The sequence below is a fragment of the Crocodylus siamensis genome, chromosome 5 (assembly GCF_052110815.1).
Source record: "Crocodylus siamensis isolate JL-2025a chromosome 5, ASM5211081v1, whole genome shotgun sequence".
Lineage (NCBI taxonomy): Eukaryota > Metazoa > Chordata > Crocodylia > Crocodylidae > Crocodylus > Crocodylus siamensis.
In genome coordinates this window covers 20,337,637-20,361,812 of record NC_143399.1, presented here as the reverse complement: position 1 = coordinate 20,361,812, position 24,176 = coordinate 20,337,637, and the positions used below count along the sequence as shown (strand labels likewise).

Genomic DNA, 24,176 nt, shown 5'->3' with positions numbered 1-24,176 from the left:
AGGCTGTGTTTGAGAGAGAAAATGGTAAGAGGTTTGCTAATTAGAAATCAGGGTCTGGACCTCTGAAGATCCAGGAGCTCCAGTAGATGTTGCTTGAGGGTTTAATAATGCTAAATTTCATGAAAGGAATATGGCCAAAGACTCTCCTAGTTCGTGTTCTCTTTGAACAAGATACCTGTGCAAAAAATAGTGTATTTTGTTCAACCTGTGCCCACCAGTATGAACCTTCATTCAAACCATTCAGACCCTAGAACTATACAACAGTCTTGGTTGTATTGCTTGCTTATGATAATATTAATGAGCAGAGTACATCAAAACAGCAGTAATATCAAATTATATAGAAAATGCACTGTGTTGATATGTTATTTCCCACCCCTGACAACTATGTAGTATTGCTTAATATTCCCAATCCTTTAGCAATATGTTTCCCTCAAAAAAATAAAAATAAAATAGGAGTAAGGCCATTGTACAGAAATAATTCAGCTGAAGCAAAGTAATAGCCTGCCAAAATTTTAACTTTATTTTGCTCTTAAAAATGTGTCCATTGCAATTGCATTTGTACCAGCTGTAGCTTCATTATGGTCACCAAGGTAGACAAAGGCTATGAACAGGCATTCATTTCTACTGCAGCAGATTTCTGGGAAGCTTGTAGTAATAGACATCTTCGTGAAAGATCATAAAGGCATTCCAGCCTGCAACTGCCTACTCTCCCCTGCTCCCCACACTTTCTGCAGACCAGTGTCACCCAGTGGGTGCATGGGGAAGTGGGAGTGGAATGGGAGAGCATCTGGTGCTCCACTTCTCCCATGTTTTGAGGGAGCAGTGGCAGCCCCGTCGGGGGAAGGCAGAGGAAGCATCCCCCTGCCTGGACTCCTCCTGGTCCCTGAGTATGTCCAGAGGTTCATTCCAGCTGGACAAAATATTCCACAGGAGAGATTTATCTTGGTTTCAGCATACTTTTTACAGGAGAAACTGCACAAATGCCTGTCTGCTTCTAGTGAAAGAAATGCCTTTCTTCTGCTAAAAATGTTAATGCCTACCCATCTACATATACTCTATAGGTGGGTCTATGAGAATGATACAGTACAAGGGCAAACTTCATAACTAATAAAACCAGGACAATAATTTAAGATAAACATAGATTTGGGCAGTTTCTTTGAACCCATGGACTTCAATGAAATGGGGGATTTATTGAATCTCAATAAATAGAAAAGGAAGGATCCCTTCATTTGTAAGGGGGAAATCACCTAAAAATATACTCTGGCAGCTGTCTATTAGTGCCCAGCATCCTATCTAATTTCTCTGCCTTAAACATTAGCTGTTGAACTTAAAAAAAAAAAAAGAAAAAAAGTTCCAATCCAGACTCTGAAAAGAAATAATTCTGTTATCCATGAAATGGACATGAAACAAAGCATAGAGTAAAAGTGTGTAATGATTCCTCCGCTAAAAAAGTTATTATGTATGTTAAGTTCATTAACAAACCTAATCACAGTAGGACTACAAGCGAACTATGTTTTAAAATATAAGAAAAAAGGACTAAACTATATTGTCTTTCTTTTTTATTCTTTCCCATTTTTCATTTATTTTCCTTGTAGGTTCATGTTTGGAATCCCCCAAAGCTGTGTTTTCAATTTCTCTTTGTTCCTGGTCCTCTGTTACATTTGAACCTGTGTCTCCCTTTCTGCTGCTCCTTCTTATTGCCCAAATTTTGCTTCCTCTTGTCCATTTTACTTTCTCATTAAAGCTGACTTGGATTTTTCCATACTGACCCTGCATCTTTGGTTGACAGACTGGATTTCATTCACTATGTTGCTCCTAGCTTCTCCAAGTACAAAAATATTGATATTTGCAGAGCATGCTGTAAAAATCAATATTGCACTAGGCAGAACAGAGCAGCAGCTGTGTAGTCAAGACAGTCTTTTGGTCCAAAACACAGATAGGGCTTCAAGAAATTGGAAGAAGGAGGAACCCTTTCCTCCAGAGAGAGGACCTATATTTATACGTATAGCTTAGTCCTAAAGTGTCACAATCAATTTATCAATGATACCATGTTTCATACTGGCAAAGAGAGCAACATACAATGAATTTTCCAAATAAAACTGTTGGCTAAAACAGCAGCCCTATGATATGCCACTTCCGTCTTTTCAGAATTCTTCAAGATATGGAAAATTGTGGATGCTGTCCTTTTTGGGGACAAAATTATGAATTTAAGCATTTTACAGAATAATTATGTGGATAGTGGCAGCTTGAAAGTTTTAGAGAATAAACTTTTCCATTTTTACTATTTAGAGAAAACAGCATTAGTTACTAGAGATGATGTTAAATCCGGAGCACAGAAGCATTTTGCTTTTGGACTATTTATACATTGCTATTCCTTGCATTAAAAAAAATTAAACAGTAGCCAGTTGCATTGTAGTCAGAGGACTTTTTGCTTTTTTAGGAAGTTAAAAAGGCTTGCTTATTGAACAATTATCTGTTTGCTGAATTGTTGTTTTCTATATTGGAATTGATTTATCGTTGACTGCATAATCCATGTATTATGGCTTTTTAATAATATTCGGAAGCTAACTGCAGGCTTCTCATATTGCTTTGATATAGGAACCAAATCTTTAAATATAATTAGTAATTTCACTATTTTTTTATTAATTAAGACTTATAAAGTACTTGGGACAGGAAATATTAAGTGCATGCTGTAATGTTTACTTATCTTAGTTTTTTTTAAAACCTCATGGGCAAATCTATCCAACACTTGCTATTGAACATAGTGTCTTAGGGCAAGACCCAGAAAGACCCTAAAAGAGGATTTAGGTGCAATTCAGGAACCAGAGCCCAGAAAAGTGATCCAGGAGTCTTTAAATATTTTGGGTGATTTATTTCATTTCATGCCCACATTTTGGTCTTGAAATTTCTCTAGTCCCCTAAGTTTAGGTTTTCATAATGTGTGGAGGGCCCCAGGTGCAGTGACTAGGTAAGTTCAGCACACATTATAGGAGCCACAGTTACTTTTAACAAACAGCAAAGCTATGGGAAGATATTGCTCATGTTTTATACAATAGTCTAGTGGTTAGAGGACTCTCCCTTGAAGTGAGAAACCAGGAGTGCATACACACGTCTAAATTGACTTAAGGTAACTTAACTAAGTTGACTTAGGCCATGTCAGAGCGTATACATGTACAACTCCTGGGCATGGTAGCAGCTGTCTTACAAGCCCTCCCCTGCAATAGCCCTTTAGAGTTGAATTAACTAATAATACACCTCCAGAGGCTTATTATCTTGCACCACATTGAAATTGACTGCTCTACATATGTGCGTATGCTCTGACAGTTAAATTGGCTTAAATGTAAGTCAACTTAACTGTCAGAAACTTAGTATGTGTGTATTCACTCCAGGTTTCTAGGTCCCCATAGGCCCGATGGAGTCAGAGACCTTATCTCTCACTTCCCAGAAAATGAGTAGAATGGCAGGCCATAGAGTAATCTGGGTGAGGGCACCCCTACTCCACTTGTTGATTGTGGGCCGAATGACTGTGAAAAATTCAAGTTCTATTTGACCAGGAGGACAAGGGAAAGGGAACCTGCCTCTATGGCCTAGTAGCTATGGGCATCACCCACGAAATGTAAACACGTGGATTCTTGTTCCACTTCCTGCCCAGCACCATGTTAATTCCACTGTGGAAGGGAAGTTCCACGGAATAAACTGGCAGTCTGTCACATGTGATGTAAGCATGCCTTGAGTGTCTGTATGACCCATTTCAGTATCAAGTCTATAATCAGCAGTCTAAAATGTGTAAGTATTTAAAAGAAACAAATGAACCCATTCGGGGTTAATTTTCTGAAATACAGCTTCTCTCCTAGAGACCAAGGAGTACAGTGAGTTACTGGAAAAAGTAAATCATTCTTGCAGGGTCCAGGTTTAACCTCCTGTTAGGTCAGAACTGGTGAGCATCATAGATGAAATTATAACGAACCTGCTTAAAAATGCTGTACTGAGTTGTAAGTGTGGAGAAGATTCCTGGAATTAAAGGCAGCTGGTTAAATTGTAAGAAAATAATCCAGTATGTTTTGGGGTTTTTGTTGCCAACCAAAGTGAGACGACCAGATGGGAACTGCAAAGCAGTTAATCTGTCCTTTTGTTGTATTACATTTTTTTTCTTTGAAAAATGTGTTCTCAAGTAGTGAAATGTGGGTTTGTTCCCTCTCCTCCCCCACCCCCATCCTCCTAAGAGAGAGGATGATTTGATTTCTTCACCTCTTTGGTTTTTTCTCTGCAGGAGGCTCCTACATGTAGCTGAAAATAAGAGGTTTAGATTAAATGGTTCATCTCAGAACAACGCTTTCATGGTGCTTTGAAGAGGGCTAATTCTAATTTGAGGTGTTAATCATCCAGGAGCATTCATTGAAAATACAAACACTTCATAGCATTTAAGCATAAAAAATAAATGTGTGTAGAGAATTCCATAATATTTAAATATCTATTAAATATAACCATGAGGCATTTTTATAAAATAAACATAGCTAAAAATTTTGGAAAGATCTTTGCAGGATACCTGTGTTATTTTGGGTATTAAAAAATTGAATTAAGATGAGCATATCACTTGATCAGAAATGTTCTTATATGACACAAGATGACAATAGTGTTTCTTTTATTCTTTTAAGAATTTCTCTTATCTATTTGTTTAGGATTCTTCTTTATTCTAAAGCAGAGCTACATTGGATATAAATGTCTAAATGGCAGATATTAAAATACATATTAACAAAATGCCTGAAGTAGGCTATAAAATCATTGTTTAGTAACTGTAGTTATACTCCATCACACATTCTTGTATAAAACAGAAAGCTTGTTCATTCAGCACCTCCCCCACCCCTGGGTCTACTTTGACTTTAGATTCACCTGTGGAGGGGGGCAGGGGAGGGATGTGTGTGTGCAGGGAAACAGATCCATTTTCAGTGGAAAATCATGGTCCAGTTCAGCAAGGTAGTATGAGCCTAATTCTGGGTAAGTGAGTAGTCTCTGAGACATCACTTGTTTAGGTAAACATTTCCTGAAGTACCTTGCTAAAGAGACAGATTAATTTTTATATATATAAAGGAAATTCTATCTAAGTATTTTATAAAGCCATTTTTGCTAAGACCTAAAGTGTTCAGTTTCCTAAAAGTTGTATTTACATACCAAGAAAAAAAAAACACAAAAAAAGTATGACTTGATGTTGGTACTAATGCAAATGCCTTATAAATTTTACAGCTTCATGAACCTCTTGAAAGCTTTTGGAAACCTCTTGATTCTGATTATATTTGGCAAACTGCAGTCAATATCTCATGAGTTTCAGTTTTTCTAAGCATTAGTTCTATGCTCACTAACTGTAACTCCACCAGCTTCAGTTCCACGAGAATGCAAGCTGCTGGAAAAGGCCTTTCATAGGAGGATTCTGTAGTGTGAACAATATTTTAACACCATTAATTAATGGTAAACATGCAATGTTTTTGTCTTTCAAGTGGCCAAAACAAGCTAGGGAATTTGAAAGCAGATAGACAACAAGGTTGAAAAATACAGATCAAGTTGTTTGTTTAACTGAATACATGTCTTTTATTTTTCCCCTTTATATTTACATATATTTATAAGCAACTTGTGTAAATAAAAGATCATTGGAAGGGGGAGCATTTGCCTTTTCCTATTTGATTATTAAATTTGGGTCCAACTTCTTTATAAGATGGTTGCTTCTGGGCAATAGTTATTATAGTGGAAATACTGATCCTATTGAAGTCACTAGGAATTTTGCTATTGACTTCAGTGGTGACAAGGTTTCACCTGATTTATTTCAGCCAAATGTTTCATTGCCAGAGCCAGGGAAATGGCCCTGAATGTTAGTGTAAAATGTTTTATAGTGTTTTCTTTGTGGCTGGGATCTCTGAAACCAAGTAAAGACCCCAAAATAGCTAGCCATATAGCTGAAGGAGTTAGTCCTTTATCTAAGTCATGGGTTTCTGAGGGTTTCTGTCAGGTTTATCTACTTGTACAAGTACTAATGTATTTTTTCCATCCACCAAGTACAGGAAGAGTTATTCTCACCCACAATTAATTTCCATTCATACCATCAAGTAGGGAAGAAATTTCCAAGTAAAACAAGAGTCTAAAACTGACCTCTAAGCAGAGCCTTAACAGCTATGGCTAGGTACAGATATTATATTTATCATGTGTTAAGCTAAGTTAATCCAGAATAGATGTAGTATCAGGATGAAGTGCTTTAGGTTAGAGCCTTTTATTGAATGCCTGTACCACATCCCATCCTGTGTCAAGGTAGGTCACATTCCTCTGGCATCCCAGTTGCCCCTGGCTGGGCATCTTGCTAGCCTTGACTGATGCTTATCTACAAGTGAGGACCAGCCCAGTGCCACCCCCGAGCTGTCACAGAGAGGATATAGAAAATGCATTGCCTCCTATCTCTACATGGCTGGGTGGGGAAATGAAGTCTCCATGCCACATGGGTCCCCCTCCCCCACCCCCCGATCACTGGTCAGGCCTTGTGGGTAGCTGGGCTGGGTTCATGCAGCAAAGGGCTCTGTCCCCCTACCCCCAGTTCCTGGCGCATCCAAAAGCCAAGCTTGTGCTGCAACTGCTAGCTGCAGCTGTCACAAGGCTGGTGGGGGAGCCCACTTGGCACATAGTCGTGGCCTGACCCCCCCGCAAGACCTGACCCACCAATCTCATGTAGTGGGGAGGTTCCCTCCCCCTCTGCTGCTCACCCCAGCTTCTTGACAGCTGCAAGTTAAGAGCTGCAGCACAAGGCTGCTCAGCCTAGCTATTGGACACATCAGGAACTAGGAATAGGTAGAGGGAGCCCCCTGCCACATGGACCCAGCCCAGCCTCCCCTACTCCAACTAGGTCCAGCCTAGTAATTGGGGGAGAGAAGAAGGCTACATGGCATGGGGGCTCCTCCCCCTCCAGTCCCTGCTGACAGTTGCCAGTCAGTGGGGAGGGCTTGGGAGAGGGGCCAGTCTGGCAAATTTTTGGGAAGCATGTGGGAGCACTCCCCCCTACCTGCTGGCCTTAGTCCGGGCAGGCTCTGAGCTCCCCCCACTGAACAGCGAACATCATTGGGTTTCCTCCCACTCTAACTTATCACATTTTACTTAGTGTTTATAAAGCATTTCTGTTGGGGGGGTTGAATGTCTATACTTAGCCTGTCTATACTGCAGGCCAAATCAATCTCAGTTTGGGTAATTTGCTAAGTACCTACAAATCTATATCGGGTATAGGTACATCTTGCTCATTTTACAGAGTTTATGAAAATTAGGTACAAGTTCCATCCACGCTTTCCTTTCAGTCTATATTGTATGAAAATTTGACTTGTGTAGAAAACTTCCCTTAGGAATAAAGACATTAAAGTAATAGAAATTTTAGTGTGATCATAGACATTTGACCTCTTTTTCTGATGCACACTCTGATCTACAGTTTGGATTTTGTTCAGCATTTAAGTTGGACATCCATTTTCAGCATGCTCAGTATATCATTGCAGAAATGTACTTAAATAACCCAGGTATGTTTGTTTGGAAGTAGCACACATTTACTGGAAGATGTAGACATTTTAAGAAGCAGATATATTCACCAGAATTGAGTCTTTCATGGAAAATAAAACCTACACAACTGGGGGTTTGGAATCCTGCAAGAATTTGAAAGTCTTAAGTCTGATTAATTTAGCTCTTTCTCTCTCTCTCTCAGGGATGTATACTAGATATCTTCAGCATTAGTGACATGGAGGTCTATGTTTGGTACTTAGAAGTAAGATTAATTACCTCCTTAGCTATACTTCCAAGACTAAGTGATGATAGTGGATCCTTTTTTAGCTCACAAGTGCAGTAAGCTCAGTAAATCAGTTGTGAGGTAAGAGTATATAAGTGTAAGGTATGCATCTACACAGAAAAGAGATTCTTAGTTTACTTGCATATGTAAAGAATCAAATCAAGTAGTTTTTGCTGGAATGCAATCAAAATTGATTTTTTCATAGATACCTTAATAACTACAGCATATTAAATGTTTTTAGTAAATGATCATGACTGATATTTCAGAAAAAGTCTGTGGCTTGGATGAGGATGGGAAGTAAAAAATATGAATGCATTAATTTTAGAATGTCAACTAATCCATTCTCATGTGTTAATCTAAGGTAACACTAAAGCAGTGTTGATTATTGGATGCTCAGGTATGTTCCATGCAATACAGCCTTAAAAGCATTTTTTAAAATGATACTGAAATAGTAGATATTTTTCACTTAGTGAATGTTTATTCTTTGGATATACCGGTTTTATCATTCCATTCAGACAATATTAACACACCTGAAACCATATGAAGTTCCCATTATCAGAAGCTTCATTCTTCCACATGCACATAGAATCATAGAGAAGTAGGGTGGGAATGGACCTCCATAAGACATCTAGTCCAGCACCCTACCTGAAGCAGGATCATCCCTATCCCAAACCATGCTATACAAAACTATCATCTAACACCTTCCACAAAACTATACCATCAACCCTGACACAGCACAAGACATAACACCCTAACTTGCCATAGCTAAAACATGGGAACCACAGCAGTCAATGTCCTGCTTCTGTAAGGATTGTTAATATACACTTAAGAGATCCCAGGAAGAGGGCCATGCCCTCCTGACCCCAAATATGGTGATTGGCCTGATTCTGAGAGGAGGGGCCATAAGTCTCAGCAGATGCATTGGCACACCCCATTCAAAATTGCCAGCCTTGGCTGCAGCCAACACCCAATGCCTCTGGGGAAGGCTTAAAATGTTTCTATGTCACCACAATAGTCTTCTAGGCTCTGTTCATCTGATGTATTCCCATACATCTCCACTCCTGGAACAGAATCCCTTGCTTTTTTTAGAACAATTTGGAGCAGGTAGTTAAGAAATGTTTTTCAAATTAACCTTGGACCAAACAGGTAATAAGCTCAATTTCTGGGACATCTAGCTAGAACTCACTGGAAAAACTGGCCTCCCAAGAGCCCAGGGAGGAAAAGATACTTCTCTGGAATTTAGAATTTACTCTCTCCTTTGGTCTAAATTGGGCTTGAATTTGTTGTTTTATAGAGTACATTGCAAATCTTGGGTGTTTTAGTGGGAGCTCAGGTGGTGGACAATAGTTTTTTTTACTTGTAGCAGCTAAGGTTTTATGGGTGCTTAGAAATGGAAATTTCTATTTGGAGGACTATCACTTTTTATGTAGAGAAAAGTTGCTTGTTCACTACTGCTGTCTGTGCCTCTGTCGGACTGCCTTTTTTTAATTATTTGTCAAGGGCACCTAGAGCCTGGGATAGGTATTTTTTATGTTTTATTGGTTAAAACCTGAATAAATAAATATGGTTGAAAGCTCAAATGATTGTCTGCACAGTATGTAGCAGCAGTTTATAAAGCAACTAAAATGCTTTGGTGCATTAAAAGTGCAGAATATATTACAACAACATATTGAATAATGCTATACCCTCATCTGGAGTACTGCATTCAATTTTGATTGCCTACCCTAAGGTATAATTGAGATTGACAAGGTTCATCCCGTGAAGGAGAGAAAATTATGTTAGAATTACAGTAAGGCTTACAGATGACAATACATTTCAGAAAAGCAATAATATTAGCTTGGAACAATGTGAATTGTTAAACAGGACTTGATCCATTAATGCTAATTATGAAGGGTGTAGTGCAAGCAAATTAATTCCACCTTTTCACCCTGTCCCAAAATAGGTCAACAAGGGTATCATCAATGAAGCTAGTGATCAGTACGTGTAGATATAATACAGTAAATATTACTTAGGGAAATGTAATAAACATTAACATAATAATACTTGATTGTAAACTCTTAAAGCATGGTAATATTTTAATTGCATTGCACAATGCCTTCAATGGATTTGAATTTTTAGGTATTACTTCACAGCCACAACCATCATGGTGAGGATGACAGTATTGCCAACCCCAGCATGTCAAATACCAAGTGACAAACTCTTAAAACTCAAGAGATTTCATGTGTAAATCATGATGTGTTCGTTCTAATCTGCTCCTCGCCCAGCTCCTTGCAGATAAGCCCTGAGCAGCCTCCCCACCTGTTGTGGCCCTGGGCTCTGTGCTGACCTGGCGGGGCTCCCTACACCCCCCGCCACCCTCCACCCCTGACTGGGCCCTGCCCAGGCTCCTGGGGACTTTGTGACTGGTTCTGGCCCAGTTGGGCTCCACCTTGGGCCCACCCCAAACTTTGCCCCTGGCCCAGCCCTGGAAGGATGTACAAGTCTTATGTGAGATGCACCAGAAGAAAAAAATCCCAAGAACTGAGAGTTCTATCATAAGTCAGATTTAGTTTTACTTAGAAATCATGACTCCCATGATAATTTTGTGAGAGTTGGCATTACTGTGATGATGAACACTTGGGATTCATTGTTACTTCAGTCCAACACCTGTGAATGGATAGGTTTGGACTATCAACAACATTTTTAGTTAATTAAATTAGGTAAATATAATCCACATATGTTTTTCCCTTTCAAAATATATTGCTAGCTGTGTTATAGGGGTTTCATCTATCACTGAAACTTGAGGGATCAGCAATTGCCAGGGGAAGCATAACAGACTACACAGGGTCAACGCTCTGTTCTGGTATGGCATACAATGTGTTGCTGCAAATATTTTCTTCAGTACACTTATGAGTTCAGGAATGGAAAAGCTTTTATTGGGGTATAGGTAACAACACCAACAAGAGTCCAGAAAAATAAGCTTTTAGGTAAAATGAAAGAAAAGTAGCTGTTTCACATCATCTTTACAAGTCCTGTCTCCCAACTTCATAATGGTGATATTTAGCCTCATCACTGTGATGAAAGGTCATGTATATGTGGAAATGTCTATTTGGTCTATTGTGTTTTTCCTAATTTTCACTAGAGACATTCCAGCCAAGTGAACAGAATCATTGATATCGCTTGGGCACCAATACACTCAAGCAATGAATTCAATCTCTATCCTGTTTTCATTGTTTTCGCAATGAAATACTTTTGTTTTAGTAACCAATTATTCTATCCCTCCACACACCAAAGAAGTGCAGGGAGGTTTCCACAAGTTTCCTTCAGTGTTGCTTGTCTGGTTCCTTGTCTTTTTGTGACCGAACATCTAGCTAAGGTGCATGCTATCTCCTGGGTCCAGTTTTTAAATCTGTTTACAGTTCACAGGGTTAGAGAGCATGCAGTGTTGGAATGAACATGGCTATTGAAATGGGTGGGCATTTCTTCCTCTGGAAATACCTAATGTAGCCAAAAGCATAAGTAGAAACTAAGCAATTAAATTATATGCCCAAACTCAATTTTTTCTTTCCCTCTTACACATCTGTGTTAGGTAAAGTGAAGCTATTAACTCACATTCTTCCAGTAAATATGAAAGCTTGGTTCCCATGGATATTAATGAGTGTTGAACATGTCAGAGAGCAGGCTTTATGTAGTTTTTCTTTTGTTTTAACAATAGTAGTGACAAAGTAAGGAATTGTTTAGGAGTTACTGATTACCTACATCTAAATTGGCCAAACATTCTTCATTCTCTAAAACAGACCAAAACCAATTAAAAAACAATCCATGTCAACTGAATTTAAGTCTAAAAAAGATTGTTTCCTGTTTTACCCATTATCTTCCTTTGAAATCAATGATGAGTTTGTGTAATATTTTACAGCTAGGCCTACATGTTCCATAGTTTCTAGGGTCGGAAGGGACCTGAGAAGATCATCTAGTCCGACCCCCTGCCATGGCAGGAAAGAGTACTGGGGTCAAATGACCCCAGCAAGATGTTCATCTAACCTCCTCTTAAACACCCCAGGGTAGAAGCCTGCACCACTTCTCTTGGAAGCTGGTTCCAGACCCTAGCCGCCCTGACAGTGAAGCAGCACCTCCTGATATCTAACCTAAACCTACCCTCTACCAGCTTGTGACTGTTATTCCTGGTCACTCCTGGCGGTGCTCGGGGAACAGTGACTCCCCCAGTGCCTGCTGATCCCCCCGACTAGTTTATAACAGGCCACAAGATCCCTCCTCAGCCTTCTCTTTTGGAGGCTGAACAAGTTCAGGTCCCGTAGCCTCTCCTCCTAGGGCCTGCCCTGTTGTCCCCTGATTATACGAGTGGCCCTCCTCTGGACCCTCTCCATGCTGTCGACATCCCTTTTGAAGTGTGGCACCCAGAACTGGACGCAGTACTCCAGCTGCGGCCTGACCGGTGCTGCATAGAGGAGGAGGATCACCTCTTTGGACCTGCTCGAGATGCATCTGTGGATGCATGCCAAGGTGCGGTTGGCCTTCCTAACTGCCTCTCCACACTGCTGGCCCATGTTCATTTTGGAGTCAATGATGACCCCCAGATCCTTTTCCACCTCCATGCTGACAAGAGGGGAGTTCCCTAACCTGTAGGTATGGTGCTGGTTGTTCCTCCCGAGGTGCATCACCTTGCACTTGTCTGTGCTGAAGCCCATCCTATTCTCGTCTGCCCACCCTTGTAACCTGTCTAGGTCTGATTGTAGCCTGTTGCATCCTTCCAGTGTGCCCACGTCCCCCCACATCTTAGTGTCATAGCAAATTTGAACAGGGTGCTTTTTACCCCTTCATCCAAATCACTGATGAAGATGTTGAACAGTGCGGGCCCGAGGACCGAGCTCTGCGGAACCCCACTGCCCACGTCCTTCCAGGTTGAGAAGGACCCATCCACTACCACCCTCTGGGTGCGGCCCTCCAGCCAGTCAGCGACCCACTTGACTGTGTGGGTGTCTACACCACAGCCCCCCAGTTTCTTAATGAGAACGGGGTGAGAAACAGTGTCAAAAGCCTTCCAGAAGTCCAGGAAGACTATATCCACTGCTACCCCTGCATCTAATGATCTGGTGATCTGATGTAAAAGGCCACCAGGTTGGTCTGACAGGACCTGCCACTGATGAATCTATGTTGGTTGCCCCTAAGCATGCAGTCCCCTGCTGGCCCCTCCTGGATGTGTGCCAGCATAATTTTCTCGAACAGCTTGCCTAGGATCGAGGTGAGACTAACCAGCGTATAGTTTCCCGGGTCCTCCTTCCTGCCTTTTTTGAAGATGGGGACCACGTTGGCCCTCTTCCAGTCCTCCGGTACCTCACCAGAGCACCACGAGTGCTCGTAAAGTTGTTTTCTACCAGCAACATATGAAATAGCATTTACAAGACTATCCAAACTTCACCTCACCTGTCCCCCAACTACATGCTCTATTATAGCTGCAAAATTTGTATTTTCATTCCTGTCCTACAGCTTCTTTATGCTGCTGCATCTTGATCATCAGTTAATCTAAATTATCTTATACATGGGCAGCCAGGCCTTTCTGTAGCATTGGATAAGAAAATATCGTTTGGGGGTTTTTTAATTAATTTTCTTTTTAGTGTTTAGTAAAGAAGTGAATAACACAACTAATCACACCTTGTCATGCATCCATAGATGCATCATGAGCAGGTCCAAGGAGGTGATCCTCCCCCTCTATGCAACATTGGTCAGGCTGCAGTTGGAGTACTGCATCCAGTTTTGGGCATCACACTTCAGGAGGGATGTGGACAGCATAGAGGGTCCAGAGGAGGGCCACTCGCATGATCAGGGGCAGCAAGGCAGGCCCTACGAGGAGAGGCTACAGGACCTGAACCTGTCCAGCCTCCACAAGAGAAGGTTGAGCGGGGATCTGGTGGCTGTCTATAAACTGACCAAGGGGGACCAGTAGACAATGGGAGGGTCCCTGTTTGCCCAAGCACTACCAGGAGTAACAAGGAATAATGGCCATAAGTTGATGGAGAGTAAATTCAAGCTAGATATCAGGAGGCACTACTTCGCAGTCAGGGTGACTAGGATCTGGAACCAACTTCCAAGGGAAGTGCTCACTCCTACCTTGGGGGTCTTCAAAAGGAGGCTAGATAGACACCTTGCCGGGGTCATTTGACCCCAGCATTCTTTCCTGCCCATGGCAGGGGGTCAGACTTAATGATCTGTTCAGGTCCCTTCCGACCCTACCAACTAGGAAACTATGAACTATACAGTATAAAATAACTTCATAATGGTGTTCCATGTTTGCTTATTTTAAAAATGTCTGTTCAGATATGCTCAGTTTACAGGTTAAAAGATTTTTGTTTTAATTTTCAGCGTTGTAAATTCAACCTGACTTCTAAAAGTCAAGCTGGAGTCTTTTCAAATTATACTTTGGCATTGGAAGCAAAACACTGATGCAACTCCAATGTAGTCAAAGAGTTTGCACAAGTAGAGCTAATAGGAATTTAGTAAACATTTTTGTGGGTGCACAAGGTACAGGTACAGATCTATTTGTTTCAGCAGTGATGAGACTGCAGGAGCAACAGGAATAAAAAGGGGAAAATATTTAGTCATGTAAGATGATATGGGTAAGTGTACACATAGGAAAAACTGTTGTTGCATTGCCATTTTTCAGGGAAGTACTTCATAGACAACTTGCTGAATCCAAAATATTCTGGATCATCAAAGGTGAGAAGCATCAGAATTGGTTTAGAAAATATTCTCACCATTCTGATAGCCAAATCTTTTTTTTCCTTTGGTGCAGCTCTGACCTAAAGTTATTGGCAACTCCCAGAAGAAATGCAAGATGCAAAATCAGTGCTGTATAAGCAGTCAGGCTGGCTTTCAAATAGTACATAGCATTTCTGTTTGGAGGAGTATAACAGGGTGGTCTGGCTCTTTAAAAAGGAACCATAAAACCTTGAGAGAGCCCAGCTGTTGGCCATTTTGGTGAGCAGGGACTATTGCATTGGGAGCTTTAAAAGCTCCTAGAGGCCTAAGCAAAAAGAGAAAGGAAGCTGTAAAAAGAACTGCTTGCTGCAAGGAGGGGCTAGGCTACCGTGCTGGTGTCAGAGCAAGCCGCCTTACACTCCATCCCCCTCCCAACCCTAGTGTCCAGGACAAGGCAGAGGGGTTTTGTTTTGTTTTTTTAATTGAAACTTTCCTTTGGAGGGCTGACTGAGTTGCCCCTCAGGAAGCAAATTCCCCTATAAAAGCCAGCAGGCTAAGCTACCTGCTTGCAAGGGGACCATGGGAATAATAAGTTATGCTAAAAGGGATGGTGCAGGAAGGAAAGATACTAAACTATGGTTAGCCCATTTGTTCTAGTACTTTTTTTTTATATCGTTCTTAGTAATATACTACTAAAAAGCTTTACGTACTCATATTTTTGTACTCATATTTTTGTAGTATTAGGGTGATGGTCCAGGAAAAAATGCAAGAGGCAAGGATTTTTGTGGGTGATATTCTTTACTGGACCAATTACATAGTTGGGAGGAATGTAGACAAAATTTTAGGTATCACTGTGCCTAAGAAAGGGTATACAGTTGGTCCAATAAAAGATATCAACTACAAAAATCCTTGGCTCTTTTTAGTCCCTGCTACATGTTGAAATTAAAGCTGGATAAAAACCAGCTATAGAGCTGTTATATATTGTTAAGCACTAACTTTGTAGCTAGTTGACCTTTTTATTATAGCTGGATTGTCATTGCTATCATGTGATAATTACTTTGCATATGTGGCATAATCATTTGTTTTAAAAAGCCTTTTTTTTTTTCCTTGAGTTTATTAAATTTAGGATGACATATTTTTTAAATATTCCTAATTTATAGGCATGTTGCTATATAGTTAGATAGTAAATCTTTTTATCTTGTCTTATATAAGATATATTGATAAACAGGATATGTTGTGTTTTAGTAAAGGGTAGGAGTGACCAGGTAATGAATGACCTAGCCAGATTAGTTGTTTCTTTGGGGGCTTCTTATGGCACCTATCTGAGCACCTTTCATATATTAATAAACTAGTGCCTAGAATGCCTCTTCAAGGAATGACTAATTTTTATTCACAATTTAAAGGCATGACAAGTTTGAAAGACTTGCCTTTGGACTTGCAGTGAGCTAACAGCAGAGCTGGGCATGAAGCCTTGTCCTTCCTGAACTGACCAGTAGCCTTCCTGTTGCATCATGCTGCCTCTCTGGTAAACAGAGAAACATTCACTTTCAAAGGGTGGCATTAAATTCTTAATGCTGTCATTCCCTCAGATATGATTTATAAAAATTAGTGTACACTAAATTTTAACTATTATACCATACTTGAGCAATGCTACTCCTGCTAAACAAATGTATAGAAGGATTGCTGTAATCTAGAGGCATCACCTTTTTTCTTGAATAACTTGTTTATAAGCATCAGGGGATATGAACCTTTTAATTTATAATGCATGTATTGCAGTTCAGTTACATCACCTGGGAACAAGGTAAGCTTTTTAATATACCATAGGTTTGCTAACCATCCAGCAGTATTCTGAGAGAGAATGACTCCTTGACTATCATCAGTCTAGTCTTTGGCTCTGTAAAGATTCATAAAGCTGAAAGGTACCTCAGAAGATCATCAGGTCCAGCCACTTGTACCAAGCAGGAAGGATAACTGAGGGTTAGGTGACCCCGGGAAGGTGACTGCCTAGTCCCCTCTTGAAGATCTCCAGGGTAGGTGATTGCCCCACCTCTAGAGGGAGCTTATTTCACAGCCAGGGCACCCTGACTGTGAACATTTTTTTTCCTAATGTTGAGTCTGAATCGATCTTCCAGGAGTTTGTGTCCATTACTCCTAGTTTTCCTCTCGGGTGCCCTGGTGAACAGTTGCTCGCTGAGCCCTTGATGTATTCCCCTAGTGTAGCGGTAAGCTGCTACCAGATCTCCTCTCAGCCTTCTTTTCCTCAGGCTGAAGAGTCCCAGGTCCCTCAGCCTTTCCTTGAATGGCTTGCCTTTTAAGACTGATCATACAAGTCGCTCTTCTTTGGACTCTCTCGAGCTTGTCCATGTCCTTGTTAAAATGTGGTGCCCAGAACTGAATGCAGTACTCCATCTGCAGTCTCACCAGTGCTGAGTAGAGCAGAAGAAGAATCACCTCCTTGGCTTTACTGGAGATGCATCAATTGATGCATAACAGTGTATTATTTGCCCTACTGGCTACAGCATCATACTGCTGGCTCATATTCATACTGTGGTCTGTCATTACCCTCAGGTCCCTTTTATTAGTAGTGCTACTCAGTTTGGTGCCACCAAGCCTGTAGGTATATTGGGGATTGCTCATCCCAAAATGGAGCACTTTACATTTCTCAACATTGAACTTCATCAGCCTCCAATCCACCCAACTTGCTAGCCTGTCTAGGTCTGCCTGTAACTGCAGCCTATCGTCAAGTGTGACCCCGCCTCACCATAACTTGGTGTCACCCGCGAACTTGGCCAGTGAGCTCTTCGCTCCTGCATCTAAATCACTGATAAAGATGTTGAAAAGTACTGGACCAAGCACTGACCCCTGCAGGACACCGCTGCCCACTTCTCGCCGGGATGACACAGATCCGTTCACTGCAACTCTCCGGGTTCTGTCCTGCAGCCAGATTCTCACACATGACTGTCTTGGAGCTAAGCCCACAATCCTCCAATTTTCTCCGGAGGATATTGTGAGATACTAGATCAAAGGTCTTTTGGCAGTCCAAGGTATATAATGTCAACCTGTTCTCTCATGACTGGGTGGTGAGTTACTTAGTCGTAGAAAAGAAATGAGGTTGGTAAGGCAAAACCTGCCCACAATGAAGCCATGCTGGCTGCCACTCAGAATCTTACCTTGTGCAAACTATCGCAGACAGACCCCTTGATGAACAGAAGGAACTGTTTCATGAAGAACAGGCATCTAGGTACTTAATTCATCTTCAGGTTGCTTGTGCAATCATCTTGCCTGTATAATTAGAAGTGACTCTCCACCTTTTGTAGTAAAGTGAAACTTTTAGAGTCCAGTATCTCAGTGGGAGAGGGTTGCTGAAAATTGAGCACCAAATTAATTGAGTCGTGAACTTTTCATCAGCTGCAAATGGAGTTGGGTTTGGTTTTGGACTGCTTGTAATAAAAGATGGCAACTGAACTAAAATACAATCTACTTTTTAAGCTCACTGAAAGAAAAGGCCTATTGGTAGCTGGGAGTAAAGCTAATACTGGCAGGCAGTCTTTCTGTTGATTTCAGTAAGTTTTAGAGCAGTTCCTATTTGAGACTGAAATAAATACACTGAGAAGTAACTGTTTTTAGCAAGAAAAGTAGGAACCTAGCATACTTTTATAGTTAACCTTTTGTCTTATTCAGGCAACATTTCTATTGACAAGATTGTGCTGTTGTTGGTTTCTTTGTTTATTCTTAAGGGAGTTTCTGGAATATTTATAGTCATGGAAGGGAAAATATTGGTAATCATTTTGAGTTAGTTATGATGACTCTGGGCCAGGATCTCTCAACCAAATTAATGTAACCCTCGTTGAAAAAAAATAAATTGTAGCTTTCAAGTCGGATCCAAGAAGACGGGGGAGTATTTACTAGAACTCTCACCATTTTCACAGGTATTACAACAGTAAACTTTAAAGAAACTACTCATTTGCTTTCTTCTTGTGTATATTATGGATCTCATTTAACTCTGATTTTAAATATTAATTTCAGAATCCCTCAGACTACCCTAAGCATAAATAAATTATGTCATTATTAGTTTGTGGGGTTTTTTTTGCAACTGTATTGGACTCCGGTTCTTTTGAGAACCAGCTCAGATCCATGTTGTAACACAATGAACAAGCTATGAGGTACCGTGCTTATTACCATGAGTAGCTTCATTGGGAATGTGTGGTGCACTATGTAATATAAGGATTTGTAGTATCAGTCCTTGGATCCATAGGATCCTTGACTATGCTTAAGCTTCCCTGCTTTGCATTACAAGTTTGAAAATAGTATCTCTGGAACCATTTACCTTGTTGGTGGTGTGGTATTGCTGTAAGATTGCCTAGAGCATAAACCAAAATAGCTCCACCACAAACGCTGCTTAAATCCTGACAATGTGACAGCTAAACTGAACCTTAGAGCTCAACTGACCATGCTTGGCATTCCCCTACTAGGGTTATTTTAGATTTTGGGGGAAATCCTGTACCCACTGAAGTTGGTGGGAGTTTAGCGAGAGAAGCAGCAGGCGGTGGAGGGTGGGAGGAACCTTGAAGACAGCAGGATCAAACTCTTGCTTGTTGCTGTTTTATGCACCACTTTCCCTAGTTTTTATGCAGTATTTCCAAAAATTGTGCCTGAGTCTACCTCTAGTTCCACACATAGAAGAGAAGAAATGTATTTTTTAGTGTGGAAATGATTGAAAGGAATAGTGCAGCAGGTAATCTGTGTTGTAATATTTAATTCTTTTGAACAACCATTCTGAAACGAGAGGCATTTCTCAATGTGAATTCATTTGACAGAGTTTCTGAAGTATGACCTCCTAAATAAAAAGTTCAGTCATTTTCTTGAGGTCTAAAAATTTTTTTTTTTTATTAAAACTGAAAGTCCTCATCTTTGCCCTAACATCCTCATTTTCCTGGTGGAAGAGTTTGTAGTTGGTTGGGTGTGTAATGAAATACTTAAAATTAAACTTATATTTCCTACATCATTATTTCATAACCAACATGCAAGTATAATCAGATGGTCGTTAACATGACGTGGGATAGTTACCTCTCAAGTGCAGTAGCTACAGCATAAGCATGTTTAAGATGACACAACTATGAATTGTATTAAAAAACATGCATCTATGCTATTTTCCAGAAATGTTAAAATAACAAAAATTCCTGTCGTATCACTAGGAATACACATTAATTAGGACCTGACAAAACACTTGGCTAAACACATTGAGGGTATGTATTCTAAGACTGGTTTCTTAATGTAGTGGAAGATGGTAAAAGATTTTGCAGGGAAAATCAGCATGTCAAAATCAATAGCTGTGATTATCCTGCGGTAACTATGTTTAATGTTCATGGGCCATATTCTTTAGACTGGATTACTGAGGCAACCATGTGAGTATCTGCTGTGAGAAGATAAAGAGCACCAGTTGAGTGGAGATGACGGTTTTGCTAAGTAATCTACTTCCTTGACTGCATTCTGTAAAAAGCTAAATTCCTCTGGTAAAATTTCTTTTCACAATGAATGAATCAAATGGAAATACAGCATGAAAAATGAGAATAGGCTTCTAAGGTGCTCAAAAAATGCTCATCCTATTAAAAGTACAAGCACATGAAATCACAAGTCTAGGTACCAACATTTGAAGCTGTATAAAAATCTTTAATGCATCCTCTTTGATTTATAATACCACATTTATATCTTAAACTGTGCACCATTTAAAAGAGAGACAGAGAAGCTATTTCCTATTGTTTTGTTATGATTGTGACAATAGTATCAGAAGTAACACATTGCTTTTAGCCTTCCTTTACTACCCGTGTTGTTTTTAGGCCTGGAATAGGACCTATGTTACATTTTTCTGTGTGAATTGCAGCATGTTTCAGTCAACCCAAAGACGGAGCAAATGTTGCCTTACCTATGTTGCTTAAAATATCTGTTATCTCCTTTTCTGTGTACCACAGAGCTGAAGGAATGCAGTGTGCATCATTTCAGACATTTTTCTCTATCAAAGCTACTAAACTAAGCTGTAGGTGAAATAAAAGTGCACATCACCAAGTGCTACTTTATTTGCTAGTGTCTTCACAACGTTTTGTTGCAGCTTAGCATTTTTAAAACAAAGACGTATTTTTTAATCTTTCTCCTGGTCTTGTGCAATACTTTCGTTTTTCCATTTTCAATCATTGTATTGTGTAATATTTAAGAGAATGTATCCAGCATCTCTGCCTCAATACACTAAGGGTTAGGTTAGACCTGAGACTAAATAATATATGAAACTGAGTAGAACCCTCTTATTGAAGCATTCTCCCTCTCTGACCCCCAACACTTCACAATTCAAAGTGAAAGACCTATTTAAGAAAGATCCCCTCTATTCCATCCATCAGTGGTGTCAGCATCTCTTGCCATCTCCAGCAGAGGTAGGGTCTCCTCGAAGCCATAGAAAGTCCTTGAGGAAGTGTCCAAAATGAATTTCACTAAATGCAATTATTAAAAAGAAAATGACAGAAACATAAATACAGCGCGTAAGTTAGAAGGGTTTTCACTGAATGAGAATTTAAATGGAGTACAATTTTTCAGAAAACATTTATTTTAAGGGACTGGTGCAGGTCATCGTCTTCTCCCTCTGCCCTCTATTACATCCCCAAAAGCTGGTCCTGTAGACGTGTCCTCCTACCTAATTGGGGGAAAATTTCTCTAATATAGGCACTACATAAAATGCATATAGGCTGTCCAGTGCAAACCCCTACTCCAACCCTGGGGCTGGGAGCAAGTCAGTGTGAGGCACAGCGGGACTGACGTATTCTGGGGACAGAAAGGACAACTCATAGCATACACATATTTAGGAAGAAAGAAGATCTGTACATTAGAGGAGCTTCTGCCTGCCTGCTCTGGAAGCTTTAGTGGTTATCAGAGCTGAACAGAAGTGGACAGCCACAACGGTGATTAAAAGCATCCTGTCCAGTATCTCACACTAAATATCTAAATACTCACTGCTTGTTTCATGCATTATAAATGAAGTTGTTGGAAAATAGCAGAAAACTTTGATACAGTAATCTGAGGGAGCTACTTAGCAATTCAGAGCATAATATGACCTGAAATACTAACAAAGAGGAGAAATCACTCTGTTTAATTGTTGTTTTTGTGAGCATCCAAGTGATAGTAACCTTCTCTGTTATTTTATAATGGAAAATTATGCAAACTTTTTTAAAATTGTCATTTAGTGTCAGGGGCTTCAAAAATTTAGAAAAAGAAAACCTCTGAGAATTTGAAATGTGAGAAAATGTGCAAATCCAGTTAGATTCTCAGACACTGAGCTCTAGACATTGCAGAACCACTGGCCATTATCTTTGAAAACTCATGGCAATTGCAGGAGGTCCCGGACAATTGGAAAAGGGCAAATATAGTGTCTGTCTTTAAGAAAGGGAAGGAGGAGGATCCAGGGAACTACAGACCAGTCAACCTTACCTCAGTCTCCAGAAAAATCATGGAGCAGGTCCTCAAATAATGCATTTCTAAGCACTTGGAAGAAAAGGTGATTAGGAACAGTCAGCATGGATTCACTAATGGGAAGTCATGCCTGACAAACCTCATTGCCTTCTGTGATATGATAACTGACTTTGTGGATGCAGGGGAAGCAGTGGACATAATATACCTAGACTTCAACAAGCTGCTTGATACTGTCTTCCCCAGTGTTCTTGCAAGCAAGCTGAGGAACTATGGGTTGGATGAATGGACTGTGAGATGGATAGACAACTGGCTGGATGGTTAGGCTCAAAGGCTCAATTTCTAGCTGGCAAATGGTATCAAATGGAGTGCCCCAGGGGTCAGTCTTGGAGCTGGTTTTGTTCAACATCTTCATGGACAATCTGGAAGATGGGATGGATTGCACCCTCAGCAAGTTTGTGAATGATACCTAGCTGGGGGTATAGAAAGACACTAGAGGGGTAGGCGTAGAATTCAGAGTGACCTAGACAAATTGGAGGATTGAGCCAAAAGAAAGGACAAGTGAAAAGTCCTGCACTAAGGATGAAAGAATCCGAAGTACAGCTTGGGGACTGATTGGCTAAGCAGCAGCTCTGGAGAAAAGGACCTGGGGGATATAGTGAACAATAAGCTGGATATGAGTCAGCAGTGCGCCCTTGTTGCCAAGAAGGCAATGAGCATACTCGGTTGCATTAATAGGAACATTACTGGTACATCAAGGGAAGTAATTATTCCATTGTATTCTGCACTGGTGAGGCCACATCTGGAGTACTGTGTAGTGTTTTGGGCCTCCCACTATAGAAATGATGTGGACAAGTAAGAGAGAGTACAGTGGAGAGCAATGAAAATGGTTAACGGGCTGGGGCACATGGCCTATGAGAAGAAGCTGAGGGAACTGAGTTTATTTAGTTTGGAGAAGAGGAGACTGAAGGGGGATTTGATAGGCCCTTAACTACCTGGAGGGTGGAGCTAGACTGTTCTCAGTGGTAACAGATGACAGAACAAGGAGCAATGATCTAAAATTGCAGCAAGGGAGGTTTGGGTTGGATATTTGGAAAAACTTTCTCACTAGGAGGGTGGTGAAACACTGAACCAAGTTACCTAGAGAGGTAATGGATTCTCCATCCTTGGAGGTTTTTAAGGCCCAGCATGACAAAAGCCCTGGCTGGAATGATTTAGTTGGGGATAATCCTGCTTTGAGCAGGTGGTTGGACTAGATGACCTCCTGAGGTCCCTTCTTACCCTAAGCTGGCACAAAGCATCTATACCACACCAGAGCTCTGGCCCACCACCACTCGAGGGAGGTGACTGATATTATGTACAAACAGTAATACTATGGAGTAAGCAGCTGTGCATTTCATCCAGAAGTCTGCATTTTTGGCAACTTTAACATGATAACTGCGTGCCAAGTTCCCACACTTGCCTGAGTCTATGCAGCTCTACTTTCTTCCTCCTTCAGAAAAACCTAAATGGCTATTTCTTTTAATGATACATTATAGAGAGAGATTACTGCACAATTAGATTTTTCCCTCTACACTTTTGTATTAATATTTTTCATCATTTTAAATTGGAAAACACCAAACAACCAAATGTTTCAGAAGTACGTTGTGGCCACAAACTGTATAAAATAGAAATTTTGCTAATAGAGTTCCCTAGAGCAGGGGTGCGCACCTCAAACCTTTTTGAGAGTTGTTTGTGAGGTATGCTTTCCAGTGGAGGACCACTGTTGGTGGAATGCCTTGTGATCAGGTGCAAGTGCCATAGCCCAGGTATAAGAAACTGAACTGAACATGCAGGCTCATACAGGGCCTAACAAATTGCCACAAAATAAGGACTCAGGACTTGGTGTTTTGCTTTTCAAATCCTTTTTCAATTAATGTAGTAGTTTAATAAAGAATTATGGCAGGCCAGTGGGATTGCCAGATCAGGCTGTGTACGGCCTCCAGGCTGTATGATTTTCGTTCTTGATCTAGAGGATGTCAGTTCTGTTTCATGGGAGCTTTTGAGGATCTGATATTTGTTTTCATTCTGCATTGGCATGAAAATAGCTTTCTGGATGCTTTCATGTAAATGGACTTATGCTGAAATATCCACTTCAGGAAGAAGGGGGTGATATTCTGTTTTGTCTCTTCCTAGTCTAGTGGCTGGGGCCACTCGCCTGGGGTTTGTTATATTTAAGTTCAAATCCATCCCCTTT

At 40.6% G+C, this 24,176-nt stretch overlaps 1 protein-coding gene and 1 long non-coding RNA gene across 4 annotated transcripts in view; one reads left to right on the top strand and one right to left on the bottom strand.

The window, feature by feature from the left end:
• NEGR1 (neuronal growth regulator 1) overlaps positions 1 to 24,176 on the top strand; it is a 658,921-nt gene that overhangs the window by 233,142 nt on the left and 401,603 nt on the right. The gene's annotated exons all lie outside the window — the stretch shown is intronic.
• Positions 20,173 to 24,176, bottom strand: part of LOC149863585 (uncharacterized) — a 40,338-nt gene continuing 36,334 nt past the window's right edge. Inside the window, exon 3 of the long non-coding RNA XR_016442665.1 lies at positions 20,173 to 20,970. This is a non-coding gene — a long non-coding RNA (uncharacterized LOC149863585). The remainder of the gene's footprint in view (positions 20,971 to 24,176) is intronic.